Genomic DNA, 6525 nt, shown 5'->3' with positions numbered 1-6525 from the left:
ATATATATACATACATATAATCAGTGCAATAGCAGAAAGTGTGTGGTATTTTTAACTTCTCTCACATGCCTGCCTCCTCTTTCTTTCACCTCATCCTGCAGCGTACAGCGATGTCAGGGTGTCGTTGTCACTCTTCAGTCGTCCCTGACAGTTTCTGACACACGTCAAGTCTCGTGTCGAAACTCGAGGAGGATCCCGGTCCAGTGGTTCAGACAAGGTCATTGTGACAATTAAAGGATCCGTGTTGACAGCTTCGGTCCTGACATCACGTAACTCCCAAGGCTTTCAGATCCTTCACGTCTCGGTGGGAAATTTCCCCTCCAGAGTGTTGGCGCTTTATATGAAATAGTAGCATTCAGAGTTGTTTGATACAAACATTTGGCCTGTGTGTTTTTGACAAAACGAGTGACAGATGAAACGAAAACCTTGACAGGGAAACAGATCATCTATCTGAGTAGAATCTCAGAAGAAAGGCAGCAGCTCTTTGAGATACAGTAAATGCAATCATTTAGTTTTTATTTTTGTAATTTAGTCAGCTTTTTAGTGGAGTTAGAAAATTTGCAAATGACATCTGCTTTATTAAACCTTCAGCTGAGTCTCAGCTTTTATAAGACATCTCTCCTCTGCTGCATCTCTCAGTTCTATTTTCTCCTTTCAATTTAAAAACTGAAATTGATGCCTAAATGCTTGTGTTGTGTTTGTTTTGCACGTCACATTCACCGAACTGCAGTATCTGCCTCAACAATGACAAAAGAACCAATTTGTAATCCTCCGACTGTGTTGAAATTTCTTAACAGAAAATAATTTAACACTTCACAGGAAAGGCTTTTTCAAAGCAAGGCAAACTTTATCTGTTCAAGCCACAATCACATGGAGCCCAGTTTAGTTTAACATTAAAAAAAAATAGTTCAAGGACAGTCATGTAAAAACATGATGTAAAAAAAAGAAACAAATAAAAAAGAAGAAATGATACGTCTGGCAGACTCATCTTGAACTCTAAAGAATTAGGTGGTTTTACATTTATTTAAAAAGAACAACAAAAATAATTTTAGGAGTCTGAGAATTCAGCATGGCTCCTATAAAATAATTGCTTGTTTTACAACAAAAGGTAATATTCTGAGGCAAAAAGTGCTCTGTTAGCAGTTTAATAGAGATTAAAATCTGTAGGAATTCAATGATAAGCTGCAGATTTATAAAGCTGATGAAAGGTTAGAAAGTAGTTCAGATCTTTTGAAGTGTGGTTCTGTGGATGTTTTGTTTTACATAAACAATATCTTACCTGTTGTTAATAACTTTAAATAACCTCAGTTTGGAGACAAGAGTTTAATTTTGATCTGAATGTAGAGCTAAAGAATTAGAGGTGTCTCCACCTGTCCATAAAGCCTCTCAGCTTTCCCTCCACCTGCTTTTGAGCATTGTTGTTCTTCCTCTTCATGCCTTCTCCAGTAATTTATATTTATGCAAAGGTTTGTGCTGTCCTGCTGGCCTTTTGTTTTTCTAACTGAATCTTAACTCATTTTTTCAAGCACTTTGTGTTAGTCTACATTCTTGGGTTCAAACCTCTTGATTGATACTGCCTCAATTTGAATTCTCAAACAACCCCAGAGTTAGAAAACAAACATACAAAATAAAAATGATGGCACAACGGCTCAGTGGTTAACACCGACGCCTCACAGCAAGAAGGTCCTGGGTTCGATCCCCGGTGCAGACCTGGGGTCTTTCTGTCTGGAGTTTGCATGCTCTCCTTGTGCTTGTGTGGGCTTTCTCTGGGTAATCCGGTTTCCCCCACCCCCAAAAACATGCACAATAGGTTGCCTTCAGGCCTCCCTTGAAAAAGAGATCTGAGTTCTCAACGGGACTTGCCTGGCTAAATAACGGAAAAAAAAGAAAAAACAATGCAGTGCAAAACTGGAAAAATGTAAAGGTTTATAAATTGTGATTGCTTGAGATGTTACAAATTAGTATAAACTGAGTTGTAAATCTTTCTTTGGTCTGAATTCCTCCTTAATGTAACTCCACAAGCCCCTCTTTCATCCCTTTTCTGACGCATGTCTCAGATCAACTTGTTTTGAGGCTGTCTCTTTAAATCCAAATGAGGGACATCACACCCTGCCCCCCTCTATTCTGTGACATAATAGTTCAAAAAACATTGTGGAGAAAACTGAATGGGTTGAAAACTGAATGGGTTGAAAACTGTGACCCAAACAGAAAATAAAGATATCTACACAACACTGGAGAGATTAAATTCAACCTTTCTGCACTCCTTAAGACTCCAAGTACACAACAAAAATGTGGCTTTTGCATGACTTGTCTCTTTTAAAGTCTATTTCCCCAAACTAGAGTTATTTCAAAAGCTATCTACGGCAGGTAAGATATTGTTTATGATGTGCCTCTGAAAACCCATGTGAGCATGCATCTCTTTCAGAATGACAACAATAATAAACGACCTCAGGGTGTATTTAAGGTCATTTTTAGAGAACAGAGGTTCCAAAATGTATTTTATAATTTACATCCATAAATAAGATAAATATTCTTTACTGGTTTTCATTTTTCATCTTTTTTCATGTTTTCCCTTGTTTTTGTTTCATTGGTGTAAGTGTCATATCATATTTATTTCTGTATTGTTTGTCTCAAACGTGAACTCTTCTCTGGGTAAAATGAAAAAGAAACCTGTCAGTAAAGTGATCAAACTGCCAGGAATCAACATTCAGCAGGTGTGTTTTTTATGATCTTATGATATTTAAGTGAAAGAAAATCTCATTCATCTTTGGTACAAACCTGCTCTTTCTAACCACATTTCGCCCTCTCGCTCCCTCTTGTTCTTCTCATTTTGTTATTGCAGGAGGCTGATTGACAGACCTGCACTCACACTCTGCTGGATGTTAGCTTTCCCACCTCTCCCGTTGCCAGGGTGAAAGATGGGCTTTCTCTGCTGAGGCGATCGCTTTCCATCACCCCGGACTGGTGAGTGTGGCGGGTGAGACATCCCATGACAAATAAGAAAGGTACAGACAAAAGTGTTTGTGTTGTAACTGTGATCGTGTCTTATTGTCTATCACACTCTGCACAACACCAATCTCACAGTCCCTTCTTCCAGCCGCTCACTTAAAATGTGGGCCGGTACCTGTGAGGGCCTGTCGATGACTCACAATGAAGATATTTCTTTTCCCTCTCCCTCTCTCTCTCTCCCTCGCTCTCTTTTGTCTGGGAGGTATTTGAAAAGGGTTTAATTTAAAACTGCAGAGAACAGGTCAAAAACCCTCCTGGAGGCTACTTCCCTGACTAAAAAGGCTCTTGTTTTAGTTCTCCATTCCTTCTTCTTCCTTTCTCCTGTACGATTCTCTCTTTGTCACCAAGTTGCAGGCTCTGATAATGTTGCTATTAGTGCACATCATCATTCACTCAGGCGGTGTCCGTGGCACAACTGGGCCATCGCCAAGTGGAATGGATGACATCATTCATCGCTCTCATTGCCTATCCGGTCGGGCTTTCAGGCTCGGACTTTATTAGCGCTGAGTCCATGCCATCATCCTTCAGCCCGCTTCCTCCAGGGGGACCCTGACATCATCCATCTGAGTCAATTATTACAACTGCCGGTGTCTGAAAATCGGTTTTACTGCCTCGACTACAAATGCTTACAAGTCCCGGATCACTCCTGAACTAATGCGGGCGTCTATCAAACCAAACCAGGTGTGAAGCGTGACTCAAGTTTTTTCTTTTCTTTTTTTTTTTTTTTTTTTTTGCACTTGTGCATTCAGACCCTCACACCTGCATGTGGGAACCTGTGAGTTTAAATTCATGAGCATATGTCTGTTTCTGTCTGCTTGTCAGTGTGATCCTCTGCTTCCACTGGTTAGTTCTTCACAAACAAGCCAGAGTCAGAATAAATCCAGTCAACTATCTCCCTCACTGCTCTATTTACTGAACGCAACCTTGATCCAAACAAATGAAGATCAACTAATCGTGCTTTATAAGAAAAAATTAAAAAGACAGCAGTGGCACCCAAATGGATCACCAGATCTTTTGGAAAATCTGGAAAATGAATGCAGATTTATGCGTTTCACCATCCAGCAAAGCTACGTGTTAATTAAGAGTTGGTTGATCGAGACGAGCAGGATGGCACTAATTCTGTAGCCCGAGCAACACAAGACGATCCCAGGAGGTTCAGCCAATGCTTAAACATAAAAAAATAAAAAATAATAAAACATAAACGAAGAAAAGATCTGTTTATACGTGCGATGGTGAATACAGAAGTAAAGCGTGTGACAATTAGCATAAGGATGTCTCACACAGTGACTGCTGGAGACACCAGCTCCCTCTGACCTGGAACAGAGAAGCGGGGAAAACGGATGGAAGTCAGTGTGTGATTGCATTAATAAGTATTGCTAACAGGGGGCGTCCATTTTTGCTGGCGAAGATCCAAAACCTGAGCTGAGTGATATTTCAGGCTTAAAAAAAAGATGATTAAAACTTTTCCAAGCGTGCTGGCTCAGATCTTTTACCTGACGGCTCTGACCTCAGTTTGGTAAATGGTAAATGGACTGTACTTATATAGCGCCTTTCTATCCACCCGGGACACTCAAAGCGCTTCACACTACAGACATTTTCCCATGCACACACACATTCACACATTGATGATGGCAAACTACAGTTGTAGCCACAGCTGCCCTGGGGCACACTGACAGAAGCTAGGCTGCCATACACAGGCGCCACCGGACCCTCTGACCACCATCAGTAGGCAAGGCGGGTAAGGTATCTTGCCCAAGGACACAACGACTGAGTCGACTGGACGGGGATCGAACCGCGACCTTCAAGTTCCAGGACAGTTCCCCTAACCACTCTACCACAGCCTCGTAAAATAGAGATTTAATTCTGACTCAGTAACTAATTGATGTGTCGTTAAAACCAAAGTAACTGCCATCTTTAAACAACATAAATCCCAAATCTTTTGTGGTTCTTAATGCATATATTTATTTATGCTTATATTATTACAGCATGTATTAATGCAAAAACTTTAACCCCAAAACTCATCTGTAAAGTTGTGGGGTTGTAATACACACAGAAGTAAAGGTCGAATAAGTGTTTTTTAATGTTCTACTACGATAAATTCAACATTCAATATTTTCTCATATAGAACTAAAATATTGTGTCATGGGGGATAAATAATCATACGTCTCTGGTAGAATTTCTATTGGCCAATCAGCGAAAGGAAGGAGGAATTGTGAACAATGACGTTGATTTTTTGTGCCGTTTTACCCTTAATTTACACTAGATGCGGTTCTGCTCCACTCTGCTGCAGTTCGACCTTCGCAGCAAATACACAACCATTATAATCATTGAGAGTATTTACACTCGCGCCACACGGTGGTGCAGTGAGGCGGTAAGCGGARGGCAATTTGCCAAAATTAGATTCGATCCTTTTTTTGCTGGACGCCGGAGCTGTTCCTGAGTCAATCTACAAAGATTACGTCACACCAAAAGGAAAATATTATCAAATTGATCACTGGATTTAGTGACAAATCTCACATTTCCTGCACACGCTTCTTGGACCTCTTCTGTGTTTTGGACCGGACCGAACCTGAGTGGAGCGGGCGCTGTATAAATTGGGGTGCAAAGGAATGACTGCGAACTGCGCAGTGCAGCGGAGTGGAACCACATCTAGTGTACATTAAGGGTTAGTCTGCCTGTAGTTTATTAATAACAGTGGAGGAAGTAAATGAAGCCATTCAGTCCAGGTTTACAGGGCTTCCAAATTAAATTAAAATTGTCTCACAAAGCCTGCAGCACTCATTTATAGCCATCTTGTTCAGATCAGTACTTCTCTCTTTCCAGTAGGAGATGGTTGTTTACAGCTTAGCTTCCTTCATGATCAAGCTGGCACACAACGTCCTTTACGGCCAAATGTTAGTGACTGGGTAAAAACTGATCCAATTGATTTAAATCTCCACGCCTCCAGCAAGCTACCATTTCTCAATAGCTGAGAGTCCAGACCCTCTGTAGGAAGCAAAGCGTAGAACAAGGGACTGGTTTTCACCTGGTCCAGTTCTGGGCCACACAAGGCACTAACACTCATAGCACTTGTCCCTGATGTCACAAAGAGTGATGGCCCTTTGGTGGCCCAGATATGGTTTGCCAGATCTGGTCCATGCATGGATGAGTGTCACAAAAACCAAACCACAACCGGGCCAGTTGTGGCATGCCCTCTTAATAACTGTGCCATCATTGCCAATCTGACTTACATCTGATTGACAAACCACTTGCCATGCTAGCAGTCATCCAGCAATGCCAGTTTGATACCAGGTCTGGCCACAACCAGACTCCTAATACAAAATATCTGAGCCATCCCTATATGAGTGTATTCCTTAAAATAACCCTAAAGGTTCTTTATTTAGACATGAGCAATTGTTACAAAGGGTAAGATATGCAAAGGCACAAAAAACGAAGTTAGCTTGTTGATAAACTCAACTTCTGCAGGTTCACTGAACACACACACACACACACACACACACACACACACACACACAC

This window comes from Austrofundulus limnaeus, unplaced genomic scaffold, assembly GCF_001266775.1.
Source record: "Austrofundulus limnaeus strain Quisiro unplaced genomic scaffold, Austrofundulus_limnaeus-1.0 Scaffold1, whole genome shotgun sequence".
Taxonomy (NCBI): Eukaryota; Metazoa; Chordata; class Actinopteri; order Cyprinodontiformes; family Rivulidae; genus Austrofundulus; species Austrofundulus limnaeus.
This window is presented reverse-complemented; position numbering follows the sequence as displayed.